Raw genomic sequence first — 15,534 nt, 5'->3', positions numbered from 1 at the left:
GGGAAGTGCCTGCCCTCGGCGTCTTTGCATTGGCCGGCATCCAGGAGGCGGAGCCTCCCTCGCTATTGTTCAGCAAATTCAAGGATGGCCTGTCAGACGGGGTTAGGGATGCCATGTCTCGGATGTCAAAATGTGGTCCTCACAGTGACATAATATTGCCAATCTGGCATATGAGATGATGTCCCCAAGGCTGTCCCTTGCTCATCCTCAGGTCAGGTTCCGTTCACACGGACCAACTTTCTGCACCAACTCGAAACAACGTCTTATAACCAATAGACGTTGCCGTCTCCGCGTTTGCACATACCAACTCGGTAACTCCACCCACAAACAACCTTACGCCAATTGAGTGTATGTGTTCAAATCCAACTGCTGGTTAAAAACGCGACTGTACAGTCCAGTGCAGTCTGGAGACTCCGTTGAAGCGCAAGTAATTGCACCCATGATGACCACACGCATATATCACCTGCATAGATACGTATACATATTGTTTGGCAAAGATTGTGAGGGAGCCAAGACCAGGTTGAAGGGCAGAGGGCTCAGGACTCCTCCTTAAGGGACAGCACTCGAGAGGTAGTGCCGGTCCTTATGCCCGTCATCAGTCCGCACAAACACAGACCTGCCACAGAGATAGTCCGCAGTCGGAGGTAGCCAGCACTCGTTCCAGCTGTTATTGATGATGCGTACTAAGTCCACCTTAGCGGTAACGTCCAGGCTAGAAATGTGGTTGTACGTGATGACGTCGGGACCCGGAGACTATTTGAATACCTTGAAGCCGCGTAAAGGTCTGTGATGAAAAAGTCAGCGTCACGGGACGCACACACCGCGTGTTCTGCTAAGATGCTCTTCCCTGTGCCATATTTTCATGATGCGATATCGCATCCTCGTGGCATATTCAAGAAGCATGAAATGCACTGGTCTGGGATGAGGCAGATGGTCCGGTGAAGAATCTTCAAAATACATTAGCCATGGATCTCTCAACCGTATTCCGGTGAATAACAAGCGCCCTGAACGGGTACTATTAGGTATTACTTGGCGGTCCTAGGCACCCAAAAATTTGGCACAGACGTGTCGCAGGCGTAAGAGGTGAAAGGAAAGAGCAAAAGGAGAGCTGTTGCCGAGCCAACTTCTGTAGGTGACCCCGAATTACGCGCTGCAGGCGCGACATGCAGGCCTTCAGAGTTATCTATTGTGTTGTATTTTTATGTGTTGCCCTGCACTGGAGTTCTTAGCAACTTTAATGCAGAACCAAATCAATTTTAGCGCCCAGATTTTAACATATTTCGACAAGACCACATGGGACTTACCTGTGAATATGGGCGCTCAATAGGTTCGCACTACCCACGGAATTCAAAATATGCCCCCTTCAGGACAGGCATATTCAGGCATAACAGTTGGAAATCTCCCCGGTCCCTAATGCACTCGTACAGCAGTTCTTCGGGAGTGCTTTCCAGTTCCTTGCCGCACAAGCATTCGATCTCCTTGGCCATTATGACACACGAGCCGCACCGGCGCCTTAAACAGCAAGTACACATTAAATATGAAGACACGAAATTTACAGATAAAATTTACAGATAACTTTCTAATTTTGAGCATAATGTACGCTGAAAAGCTCATCACTTACCAGTCTGTCGAAGACAAGCTACAGATGGTGTTTACTTCATCCGTGCTCGACGTTCGTGGAGCCGTGGATCTTCGACTTCGGCTTTCATTCAGCGACGTTTCGAAGTAAAAACTCCCGAACTGTTCAGCACACAACAAAATTTGCCCCTTCTCGGTCGCAGAAAGGTCAGAGAAAAGTTCCAGGCTTGGAGTCTCAGCATTGCTCGCTGAGACTCTGTTTCTCTGACGCTGTTTCTCTGCGTGCAGCCATAGAAGCCATCTTAATCTGTAAGTTTGAATTTCAAACACGTCTAGCGTCCTTTACTTATTTTTTCATGGCTTTTTCCCCTCTTATATATATATATATATATATATATATATATATATATATATATGTATTATACATGTTGTATATTATACATATAATATATATTATAAATAATATTATATATACAAGTGTGGACCACGAAGTGGTCGTTTTGCTTACGTGGACATCACGGTTCCTGACTGCAGCAGGGTGGAATATGCACAATCAGATGTGAACACTAAGCTCAGTGATAGAATCGTTTACTTGTGGAGTCTCCACATCGTTCATTTCTCACTGAATCATGCATCAGGAGACATTTGGTACCTGGCAACGAGAAATAAAGATGCTGAAATAAATATCACATAACTCTGACACAATATTGATTGCACTAATTGAGCCTTACTGCTGCCCTGTTCAGTACTACATGTGACATGGGCTTCTCTGTCTTTCGCATCTTCGCTTGACTCATGGGTAGTGAGAAGTGTTGCCAGCATTTCCTCTTTCTCTTGGACCTTGGCCTCTAAATATATAGGTGCAATGTTCTGATATAAACAGCTGATTTCACAAGTGCATTGTTTCCATGTGTTTGTGCGAATGCCTTACTTTTCCTAGATCTATCTGCCCTTTGTAGTGTACTTGCGCTCTCTGCCCTGTCTAGTGGACGATTGGGAAGGTTGCGGCTTGGAACCGCACTTGATTGCAGGGTTCTTCTTTTCCAACCTTAAGACATGCGAAATTATATAAATCGCAGAACGAATCCCGTTTACAAAATGTAATGTCCGGATCAAAACATTCCGCGCCCCTTTGATTAAAAGAGCGTGTTGTGAATGACACGACAAGCAAGCATAATAAAACAAACGATTGGCTTGTGAAATTATTTTCACCAGAAGGTAACGTACCATGGGTGGTAAGGTACCAGAGAATACCGTACATATACACCATATATGCATGTTATACCATACCACAATATATAATAATTTACTACTTGACTAAAAAATATAATCTGTAAACTATGTAAATATGTAAAAAATATAATATGTATGTACTACTGCTATATATTGATTTTTTTATTTTCCTCGACCTATATATATGTTAGCTTAAAGGGGTTTGGTCGACCGCGAATATATGTAGCTGAAATTAAAAATGAAACACAGGCTACAAAGGTATGGGAAGTAAGAAAAAAGGATGATAATTTATTTACATTTAAGATACTTGGAATGCTAAAAGGGCTGTCTACGTTACGGCGGAAGCTCCGCCTTCGTCAGGACGAAAATATGTCAGTGATACACAGAGCTTATAAAGGCTTGCACAGTGACGTCATCGGGAAAGAGAAAAATCCCACCACCTGGCGGTTGTCAATGGGTCACGTTCGAGAATGTTGTCTTGTCAGGTTCAAATGTGAAGTCATCGTCCTTGGGGGAGTCGTCCTAATATATATATATATGTACAGTATATCTATATGTATGAATAACTGGGTACAGATGGCCGCGAAAAATATATAGACAACAAGTAATGAAGAGACTTGGAAATCCGTACAAGGATTGAAAACAGTTGCTACTTTTATTACATTAATAATTAGGGGGAGGTACTAGAAATAGAATTACAGACAGTTAGGGTCGACGTTTCGGCAGTCAGCGCTGCCTTCATCAGGACTAAACTTGGAAATAGGTGTCAATTTAAGGGCTTATATACAAGGGAAAATGAGAGGGGAACAGTACACGTGGAGCAACGTTGATGATGGTGCTGGAGCAACATCATCCTGAAATGATGAGCAAACCTGAAATGATAAAAAGACGGACGGCAGAAAGAACGGAAGTTAAGGCTGCGAACTGTAGACAATGTGTGGGGTCCTCGTTTATGGTGGAATGGAATTTGTGTATTAGGAATGATTCACGCTGTTGTCTGCTGCGGTCTGAGGGGAAACCAGATTGTAAGATATACGCGCTGATGTCCTTGAATGAGAGGCCGGTTTGATTGCAATGACGAGACACGGGGAGATTCGTTTTTTTTAAATATCGGATCTGTGATTATTAAAACTAATTCGGAAAGATGTTGTTGTTAGACCAACATATTGTGCTTTGCATGTGTTGCATTCCAATAGATATATTACGTTGGATGAGTTGCAGTCGGAAACGCTTATGATGTTTTACTTGGAAGTTACTCTTTGTGCTTCCGACCGTGTTTGCAGGGTGCAACACCTATTACTACTACTACTATATCTTAATTAATAATTGAGTGTTTACGTCGACTACTATATCTACTACTACACTTTGGTACTGCAAACACGGTACGAAGCACAAACACCTACTACTACTGCTACCACACCTACTACTGGCTAGTTCATCTCAAATCGAACAATCCGGTTACACTTGATGTCTCGAATGAACGCGAAAGAAATATATGTTGAAGCCATCGGCGAGTTGGGACAAATAAATGCTTTCCGAATTCTCTGCGCTGCGCGGTTCGAAAAATAGGAGAGGAGGAAAAAACTGCCTCTCAGAAGACGATGTCGTCGCGCGCAGGTTTGAGCGCTCCCTACAAGGCTACTTCTTATCGCATTGTAGTAATTTCTTGATCTAGCTTTAGGCCACTTAGGACACAATAGGCTCCTGCGTTTGCAGTGCTGTGTCAGTTTTGTTTGTCTGCAAAAAAAAAAAATAATAAGAAATATAAAATTTGACTCAAAGCGCTGAAAAGCACCATATTCACTTCAGCTTTCCGGACGATGTACAAAAACGCTTAAGATTGAGCTTTATGCAGTTTAATTTGTCATTCATGGGGCTATCGAATGATGTATAATTTGTTGCTCTACTCTGCATAAGCGATACCTCTTTAAGTAGCACCATACCACCGAAAAATGACGTATTTCAGAAGCCTTTATCTAAAAAAACCCACCGAAAACTTGCCTCGAAAATTTTATATGTTGTAGGTACTTCCTTAGACTGTGCACAGAAGAAAAATCTAAATTCAGACTTGATCGGTAGGCGCACTGTGAAGTTTTTGCCAGCCCTATACCCGTAGCACCTTCAAGTGGTGGCACCGTGTCCAAAACGTGTTGCAAAATCGAATTTTCCAAAGGGACTTTCAACTTCTGTCTTCACGTGAAAACTAATTGCTATCAAACCGTTCTGAGCGTTCGCGTTCATAACAATATTGTAATCGCTGAATGTAGATTGTGGGGCAACGAGATGTGCTCACATATTTTGGGGAACATGCATTGCAGCATTACAGCACATGCATTGCAAGTGCTGGGAGCCCGTGAAGAACAGAACGCTTTAGAATACTTTTGCGTCTTTATAAGATGTATATTTGTCCACGGTGATCATATCGAAGCATATTTACAGTACACAGAATACAACTTGACAGCGAAGAAGACAAGGTAAGAAGGTAAAGTATGGAAAGTAAAGTATGTCGGAAAGTAAAGTATGTTATGCAGAGCATTCCGGTGGATGAGAGTGCTCGTGTCATGAACTGCTTTAGGCCTTTGTAGGGCTCCCAGGCTCTTCGCTCCCTTTTTTCTTTCATGCAAGCCACTGGACTCCTCGAAGAGCTCTAAACAGAACTCCGACCTGTCGTCGCTTCGGGTTCATCATAGTTCATCCTCTCATATTAACCTCTGTGTGGAGTGGGATAGGGTCCTGTGGCTACCACGGGGAAACATCCCGTGTCATCATCACTTCTCCTTCATTTATTGTTGTTGTTGTTGTAGCTCCTTCATATTACTTTTGATGGCATGTTTATGTCAGATTTTCTTCATAGGCTCTTCTCACGTTACATACTAACTCGCTGCAATCCTGGCAGTTACTCCTGGATGTTCCTGGCAAGGCAACACTGAAAGCAGCCTCCAGTTTAGGGCCTGTCTTTCTGCACATTTCTTCACGTATTTCGGAGTGTTTCCGTTGTGCATCTGCCTCCACCGACTTCCTTCTTGGCTTTAGCGGTGTGACGTTAATGGCTTCAGGTGATATATACTCATTGATTTCCTCTTGCCCCATGGTCGCAACATGTCGAAGCGTAGAACATATTGGACAGTGGCACCAGTCGGGCTGTTTCGGCAATGTTCACAAAAGGCACCATGAATCAGCCTTGAGTGTGTGCGTTAGACACTACACAACGACGCCTTCCCCGGTACGATTTCCGCCGTCCGAGATCATGGGGCCGTAGGAAAGGAAATGTTTTAAAGTATACTGGAAGTCATTGTGTCTCTCCTAACATAATGTGTTCATAACACATATGCTATATATATATATACATACAAATATGCTTGTTTATAATCACCCCGTACAGATATACCTCTTACAAAGGTGTATTCTGTTCTTCACGAGCTCCCAGCACTTGCAATGCATGTGTGACATTCCGCAAAAATGCCAGCACATCTGGTTGCTCCACGATCTACATTCAGCGATTACAACACTGTTATGAACGCTCAGAACGGCTTCAAACGATAGCAATTACTTTTCATGTGAAAACAGAAGTTGAAGAATCTCTTTGGAAATTCTGCAACACGCGGGACACCGTGCCACCACTTGAATGCGCTCCGTGTATAGGGCCGGCAAAAAATTCACAGTGCGCCTACCGATCCAGTCCGAATTCTGATTTTTCTTCTGTGTATAGTCTAAGGGACTAGCTACGACATATAAAAATTTCGAGGCAAGTTTTTGGTGGGGTTTTTCAGAAACAGGCTTCCGAAATTAGTCATTTTTTGAAAGTATGGTGTTACTTAAAGAGGTATCACTTACGTTCCTGACAGAGTAGAGCAATAAATGATATCCAGTTCGATAGCCCCATGAATGGCAAAGTAAACGGCATAAATCTCCGTCTTATCCGTTTTGTATATCACCCGCAAAGTTGCAGTGAATATGGTGCTTTTTGGCGCTTGGAGTCAACTTTGATATTTTTTTTCCGGCAAACGAAAACCGACACAGCACTGCCAACGCAGGAGCTTATTGTGCCCTAAGTGGTCTAAAGCCAGATCAAGAAATTCCTACAATGCGACAAGAAATAGCATGGTAGGGAACGCTCAAACCTGCACGCGACGACATCGTCTTATGAGAGGCAGTTTTTTCCTTCTCTCCTATTTCCCGAACCGCGCAGCGCAGAGAATTTCGAAAGCGTTTATTTCTCCTAACTCACCGATGGCTTCAACATATATTTTTTTCGGGAACCGGTCCACTCGTCACAATCCCACTCGTCAGCGGAAGACTCGTCGCAGGATAATTGGTCACATCGGCCCTCTGGTACGAGGTCCTTTTGTCACCGGAACACTTGTCAAAGGGGGCGGTTCGTCACCGGAACACTGGTTGCAAGGTTGCCCCCTTTCCAAATGGAATGCTTTTCACCGTGTTTTACCTAAGGGATTAGTCCAGTGCCCGACCCGCACTTCCGTGAACCCTGATTCCGAAGACCGCTGACCGTACAAATTTCACGTCTTTGCTAAGGGCACGGAGATCATGGAAGTGACGGAAACTCAGCGTGGGGCTCCGTTGCTGGGGCGCGGACAAAAGTTGAGGGACTGACCTTTTACGTATTGCATACGTTGGGGAGTACGGTGCGATGAGCAGGTGGCAGGTTCACTGTGACGATTATTCCGGCGTGACGGCAGTTCCTCGTATGAGATGCCCTGTGACGAGTCGGCCTCCTTGACGAGTTCACCCATGACCAGTTGGCCTGTGACGACCGGGCTTGTGACGAGTTCTCCTAAACCCAAATGTACCGGATTGTTCGATTTGAGATGGAAACAGCCTACTACTACTACTACACCTACTACTAAACTTTGCTACTGCAAACACGGTACGAAGCACAAACAGCAACTTCCAAGTAAAAATCAAAAGTGCTTCGGACTGAAACTCATCCAACGTAATATATCTATTGGAATGCAACACATGCAAAGCACAATATATTGGCCAAACTACAACATCATTCCGAATTTGTTTTAGTAGTCACAGATCCTATATTTAAAAAAAAAATCTCCCTGTGTCCCGTCATTTCAACCAAACCGGTTACTCATTCAAGGACATCAGCGTGTATACCTTACAATCTGGTTTCCCCTCAGACCGCAGAAGACAACAGCGTGAATCATTCCTAATACACAAATTCCAGCCCACGATAAACAAGGACCCCGGCATATTGTCTACAGTTCGCAGCCTTAACTCATAGACCAAGTCCCCCGACACTCTTCTGTTCTTTCTGCCGTCTCTCTTTTTATCATTTCAGGTTTATCGGACGACCAGGGAGCACTCTCCTGAAAGACAGCCAACACCCCTGCAAGTACTCAATGGACGACCAGCAACAATGCTCCTGCAACATCATCAACGCCGTTCCACGTGTACTGTTCGCTGTTCCCCTCTCATTTCCCCCTTTCCCTTGTATATAAGCCCGTGTCACCTATTTCCAGGTTCAGTCCTGTTGAAGACAGCGCTGACTGCCGAAACGTCGACCCCTAACTGTAACTGTAAATCTATTTCTAGTACCTCCCCCTTAATTATTAATGTAATAAAAGTAGCAACTATTTTTAATCCTTATGCTTCCCAAGTCTCTTCATTACTTGTAGTCTATATACAGGGTGTTTGAAAAAACGTGTCATTCGGTTCCCAAGTCAACTTAACATTTCTTTTTTTTTTTTTTTTTTACAGAATTAGAGCGCCCATAGCGAACTTAGTCAGATCCACCAAAAAATCCGCTCGATATTACAAATGGAACTGCCCAAAATAAGTCCCGAAATTGAGGCTTCAAAGTTTCGGGTATTCAACGGCGCACCAAATCAGTCGCAAAGATGCGCGGAGAGCAGGACATGCTCCTTTGCCCATTTGACATTTTAACGTCTCCCTATGTAATAAACTAATGTTTGTAACTTCCCTAAAATCTGTTTCCGCGTCTTTTTTTTAAACTTATATATATATCTTCTATATATAATCGTCTTGATATATATAACGATATAGAGATATAAAGATATAATCTTCCATATATAAAACGTCCTGACAAAGGCGGAGCTTCCGCCGTAACGTAGACAATCCTTTTAGCATTCCAAGTATCTTAAATGTAAATAAATTATCCCTTTTTTCTTACTTCCCGTACCTTCGTAGCCTGTGTTTCAATTTTCATTTCAGCTACATATATTCGCGGTCGTCCGAACCCCATTCACCAAGTATATCTTCTATATATATATATATATACGTGCAGCCATAGAAGCCATTTTAATCTGTAAGTTTGAATTTCAAACACGTCTAGCATCATTTACTTGTTTTTTTTAATGGCTTTCCCCCCTCTTTATATATTGTTAAGAGGCGAATAAGACGGGAGAGACAGGAAGCTTAGCGTGTGGTTTTATGGCAGCCAAACGAAAGAATGCGGGTGATATGAAAACTCGCGCTAAAGGGCTGATGGCGATGAGCATGGCTATGGTTCTCCCTCACATCTTCTCCCCGGCCGAAGACGAAGCCATCCTGGCTGGGATGTCCTCAGAGGATGAAGGGGGTTTGTAGGGCTTGAGGCGGGATACGTGAGCATTTTCTCGGGAACGGCAACGGCGGTCGGAAGGTAAATCAACAGGTTCCACGGAGTAATTAACGTCAGAGTTTTTGGAGAGTATACGGTAGGGACCAAGGTAGCGGCAAATGAGCTTTTCGCAGAGGCCTGGTTTGCGAACGGGTACCCAGAGCCAGACGAGGTCGCCGACGTCGTAGGATACATGTCTGTGACGCTCGTCGTAACGCAGCTTGGCGGCGGCCTGCTGACCGAATGTGCGGCACCGTGCGAGCTGGCGACACTCCTCAGTTCGTGATGTTGCTTCGGCCAATGTGAGGTTGTGGTCGGTGGAAGGATGATATGGAAATATGGTGTCAACGTTAGAGACTGGTTCTCTGCCGTACACGAGCCGGAATGGACTGAAATTTGTCGTGGATTGAACGGCGGTGTTATAGGCATATGTGACATAGGGCAAGAGGGTGTCCCAGTTCGTTTGGTCGGACGACACGTAGAGGGACAGCATATCACCAAGAGTATGGTTGAACCTCTCTGTAAGGCCATTAGTTTGGGGATGGTATGCAGAAGTGAAGTGATGCGCAACGGAGCACGCACGCAGAATATCCTGAAGCAGACGGGCAAGGAACGGGCGGCCTCGGTCGCTGAGCAGCACACGAGGTGCACCATGGCGGAGAAGGAGGCTGTGGAAGAAAAAGTTTGCGAGTTCTTCTGAAGAGCCACTACGGAGCGGGGCGGTCTCAACGTAACGTGTAAGGTGGTCGATGGCGACGACAACCCACTTGTTTCCAGCTGGCGAAACAGGCAAGGGGCCGAGTAAGTCGATGCCGACACGATCAAATGGTGCATGGGGCGGGGGCAATGGCTGTAAAAAGCCAGCCGAGGGCGAAGGGGACGCCTTCCGCCGTTGACATGAGAGGCACGATGAAACGTATTTGTGGACCGTTGTGTACATCCTAGGCCAGAAATACCGTTTCCGAATACGTTCGTATGTTTTGAAGAACCCCAAGTGGCCCGCCGTAGGGTCATCATGCAGGCTCTTTAGGATTAGCTGACGGAGGTTTCGTGGTACGGCGAGCAACAAACGCTGACCTTCGGGATCGTAGTTGCGCTTGTAGAGTGTTCCGTCCATTAGTATGAAGTTTTTGCACCGCCGCTGGAATTTGCGGTCAGGGGAAGGGGAGGAGCCGTTCAGATGGCGGACAATCTTCGAGAAGTCTGGGTCGAGGATCTGGTGTTCTTGGAGGACAGTCAGATCGATAGGAGGTGAGGACAGGACGCTTATCGTGCCATCTGTTTCTCCTTCGGTAGGTTGCATAGCGGGCAATGGACAGCGCGATAGCGCGTCGGCATCACGATGTTTCCGGCCGGACTTGTACTTGATGGCATAGTCGAATGGCTGGAGGCTCAGGACCCAACGGCCTAAGCGACCAGAAGGGTCTTTCAGAGTGGTCAGCCAACATAAAGCATGGTGGTCGGTGATGATGATGAAGTGGCGCCCATAGAGGTAAGGACGGAACTTTTTAACGGCCCAGACAACAGCGAGGCACTCCTTCTCTGTTGTCGAATAGTTCTGCTCAGGGTGCGAAAGGGTGCGACTGGCAAATGCGACAGCGGACTCCATCGGCGCATTGGGTAAACGCTGGGCAAGAACAGCTCCGATGCCCACTCCACTTGCGTCAGTATGTAATTCGGTTATTGCTGACGGGTCGAAGTGCGAAAGAATTGGCGCAGACGTTAAGGCTGTCTTCAGGCGCATGAAAGCATCGGTGTGTTCCGCGGCCCAGGCAAACTTGCCGTTTCGCTTGAAGAGGGACGTAAGAGGAGCGGCGGTGTCCGCGAAACCTCTGATAAACCGTCGAAAATAGGAGCAGAGACCGATGAAGCTGCGCAGATCTTTGAGTGTAGTAGGAAGGGGAAATGAGGATACCGCCTTGATTTTGTCGGGGTCCGGCGCGACGCCGTCCCTAGAAACCACGTGACCGAGTACTTTGATTGTATCATATCCAAGCTTGCACTTCTTGCTATTGAGCTGCAGGCCGGCGCGAGAGAGACAGCTGAATATTGTTTCGAGCCGTTGGATATGTTGGTCAAAAGTGGATGCAAACACGACGATGTCGTCTAGATAGCAGAGACAAGTTTTCCACCGAAGGCCACGGAGCACAGAGTCCATCATGCGTTCGAAAGTGGCTGGAGCATTACACAGACCGAACGGCATTACGTTGAATTCAAATAAGCCGTCTGGTGTGGTGAAGGCAGTCTTTTCCTTGTCGGTTTCGGCCATGGGTATCTGCCAGTAACCAGATCGGAGGTCCAGGGACGAGAAGTGACTTGCGCCGCGGAGGGTGTCAAGGGCGTCGTCGATCCTTGGCATAGGATAGACATCCTTGCGGGTGATGTGGTTGAGGCGACGGTAATCTATGCAAAATCGTATGCTTCCGTCTTTCTTTGGGACAAGCACGACTGGAGAAGCCCAGGGACTTGAGGAGGGTCGAATTATGTCTTTGGAGAGCATTTGTTCCACTTCATTTTCAATAACCTCTCGTTCTGATCCTGAAACTCGGTACGGTCGTTGACGCAGGGGTGGGGAGTCCCCGGTGTCGATGCGGTGCTCAGTATGGCGTGCGACGCCTAGGGGAGAGGCGCCGATATCGAACAGGGAGGAGTACTGACGTAGAAGAGCAAGGAGCCGGTGCTTTTCAGGGGAAAGCAGAGACGGTGACATCATAGAATGAAATATGGAATCAGGCTGGCGAACAGGAGGACGACCGGTAGGGCATTTGGAGTCAGGAGTACCTATGACAGCGACAACACCGTGTGTGTAGTGCGGTTCATACATTGCGACGAGAGATCCTGTGGGGAGGAGGACGGGGCCATCTAGTAGATTAGTAATTGGTATAGCCACTTCGCCGCTTGCGGGAGTGCACAAGCACACAGGAGCGATGAGGCCTTTAGTAGAAAGTGATGCGTTTTGCGGGTTCACAATAATGTGCGGTGAGTCGAACGTGCCCAAGACTGGCTTCAGGCTGGCGAAGACGGTAGAGCGAGATGGGATTAGGACATCGTGGAGGCCATGTAATTTGCAGGAGGAGATCGTGACGTGCTCAACCTCATAGGAGGGCATATCAGAGAAAAAGATTTCGTCGGCAGAACAGTCGATGAACGCACCGTGGTCCTTCAGAAAGTCCCAGCCTAATATGGCGTCATGTGGGCAGGAAGTGAGCACGACGAACTGAACTGGGTACCAGGAATCTTGAATCCCTACGCGTGCCGTACATCTCGCGGCTGGCAGAAGAGTGGCATTTGCTGCACTTTTGAGTACAGGACCGTCGTATGGTGTCGTAACTTTACGTAGCTTCTTACAAATGTCCGCACTGATTACCGACGTGGCCGCACCTGTATCAATGAGAGCAGTCATCCTGAGACCTTCAACAACGATGGTGATGAGATTACGGGGAGGTTTGTGAGTAGTGATCCTTGTCGCAGCCCGCCCTCCTCGGACTGCGGCTATTGGTTTCCCTCTGGAACAGGTGACGGGCCGCGATTGCGTGTAGGTGACGGACGGGGGTCCCGAAACCGTGGGGACGGTGAGCGAGAGTGGCGAGCATCAGGTGAGATGCGACGGTCCCTTAGACCTGACCGAAACGGCCCGTCAGGTATGCCGTAGGGAATGGAACGATTCTGTCTCGCGGCCACGTAGGAATCATAAGAGTCCGAGCCCGTCTGACCATACTCGAGGTCTCTGCGGCGGCGGCGACAGTCGCGCGAAATATGCCCTCGGATACCACAGTAAAAGCACGTTCGCATTTCTCGTCGAGGGGAAAATGTGGTCGGACGCCGATTAGTGAAATATCTGCCTTCTTGAGAATATAGAGGCGCGATAGGGGCAACAGCCTCGTAGGTATGTGCTCGGGCCTCTGGGGCGTCGTATGTTGGAGGCATGCGAACGACATCGGCGTAGGTGCGGAATGGCGGCTCGGGTAGAGGTGGCGGAGGTTGGGCCATAGCGGGTGAACGGACAACGTCTGCGTAGATACCGTTATTCGTCTTAGCTGGTGCACTGGCACCCAAGGCAGCGGATACTTCCTGTCGCACAAGTGCGAGCACACTGTGCGTGGGTGGTTCCGGAGGCAGCGGAGAGCAATGGGGCCCTGGGTACGTCCTAGCGATTTCTTCTTGGACGACCTGGCAAATGAAGGCGCGAAGAGCCTCTCGGGTTGTAGAGTCCATGAGTACGGCTGATGAGATAGAGGAAGATAGCCGAAGATTTTTCGCTTCTTGGAGTTCCTTGCAGAGGGCTATGACATCTTGGACAGAGGAAGGGGACTTCAGAACGAGAAGGTGAAACGCATCAGGTGCGATCCCCTTGAGAATGTGCTTGATCTTCGCGGGATCCGACATGGTGGAGTCGACGCGATTGCACAAAGACAGAATCTCCTCAATGTATGACGTAAACGTCTCGTTTGCCAGTTGAAGTCTCTGTGACAGCTTATGCTCTGCGTCAGCTTTTCTCAGCGCCGGTCGTCCAAACAAATCAGTGAGGCGGGAGCGGAACACAGACCAAGAGCTGATTTCGTTTTCGTGGTTCAGAAACCATGTTCTTGCGAGGTCCACCAGATAGAACGCCACATTATTTAGTTTCGAGGAGTCGTCCCAGGCATTGAACTTGCTTACTCGTTCGTAGGCGGCCAACCAATCATCAATGTCCTCAGTGCCCGTGCCGGAGAATACGGGCGGATCACGTTGCCGTGCTGCGGGAGCGTTGCGTTGTCCCACGGGCGTTGGCGAAGCGTCGCCGGTTGAGGCATTGGGGGAAGCCATCGCGCGAAGTGAACGCCCAGAACGCAACTCCAGTACGAAGTCGGGAGATCAAAGCGGGGGTTTGTGACGGTTGGGTAGCGAAAGGGGGATGACGAAGTCGCACCTCCACCAAATGTTAAGAGGCGAATAAGACGGGAGAGACAGGAAGCTTAGCGTGTGGTTTTATGGCAGCCAAACGAAAGAATGCGGGTGATATGAAAACTCGCGCTAAAGGGCTGATGGCGATGAGCATGGCTATGGTTCTCCCTCACAATATATATATATAGATACTCCTTGAACGATGCGACAGCAACAGAGGACACGTGTTTCGCCGTGTTTGCGGCTCGTCGGCCCTGGGTAGCTGCGCATCGTTCGGGATTGGCAAACCAGGGGTCACTCAGCGAGCGATATACACCTGGGAGGGTGACTGAGCACTCCTCAATGCCACAGTGCAAGCCAGTGAATTATAAAAAGGGGGGAAAAGCCATTAAAAAATAGGTGCTAGACGTGTTTGAAATTCAAACTTACAGATTAAAATGGCTTCTATGGCTGCACGTAGAGAAACAGATACTCCTTGAACGATGCGACAGCACCAGAGGACACGTGTTTCGCCGTGTTTGCGGCTCGTCGGCCCTGGGTAGCTGCGCATCGTTCGGGATTGGCAAACCAGGGGTCACTCAGCGAGCGATATACACCTGGGAGGGTGACTGAGCACTCCTCAATGCCACAGTGCAAGCCAGTGAATTATAAAAAAAGGTGGAAAAGCCATTAAAAAAATAGGTGCTAGACGTGTTTGAAATTCAAACTTACAGATTAAAATGGCTTCTATGGCTGCACGTAGAGAAACAGATACTCCTTGAACGATGCGACAGCACCAGAGGACACGTGTTTCGCCGTGTTTGCGGCTCGTCGGCCCTGGGTAGCTGCGCATCGTTCGGGATTGGCAAACCAGGGGTCACTCAGCGAGCGATATACACCTGGGAGGGTGACTGAGCACTCCTCAATGCCACAGTGCAAGCCAGTTAATTATAAAAAGGGGGGAAAAGCCATTAAAAAAATAGGTGCTAGACGTGTTTGAAATTCAAACTTACAGATTAAAATGGCTTCTATGGCTGCACGTAGAGAAACAGATACTCCTTGAACGATGCGACAACACCAGAGGACACGTGTTTCGCCGTGTTTGCGGCTCGTCGGCCCTGGGTAGCTGCGCATCGTTCGGGATTGGCAAACCAGGGGTCACTCAGCGAGCGATATACACCTGGGAGGGTGACTGAGCACTCCTCAATGCCACAGTGCAAGCCAGTGAGTTATAAAAAAAGGTGGAAAAGCCATTAAAAAATAGGTGCTAG

General features: G+C 47.5%; 1 protein-coding gene across 7 annotated transcripts in view; it reads left to right on the top strand.

Annotated features, from left to right (window-relative positions):
* Positions 1-15,534, top strand: part of LOC135388471 (tyrosine-protein kinase SRK2-like) — a 509,896-nt gene that overhangs the window by 457,430 nt on the left and 36,932 nt on the right. The window lies entirely within an intron of this gene.

The sequence above is a fragment of the Ornithodoros turicata genome, chromosome 3 (assembly GCF_037126465.1).
Source record: "Ornithodoros turicata isolate Travis chromosome 3, ASM3712646v1, whole genome shotgun sequence".
Classification (NCBI taxonomy): domain Eukaryota; kingdom Metazoa; phylum Arthropoda; class Arachnida; order Ixodida; family Argasidae; genus Ornithodoros; species Ornithodoros turicata.
Note: the sequence above shows the minus strand (reverse complement) of the source record. Positions and strands in the feature narration are given on the sequence as shown.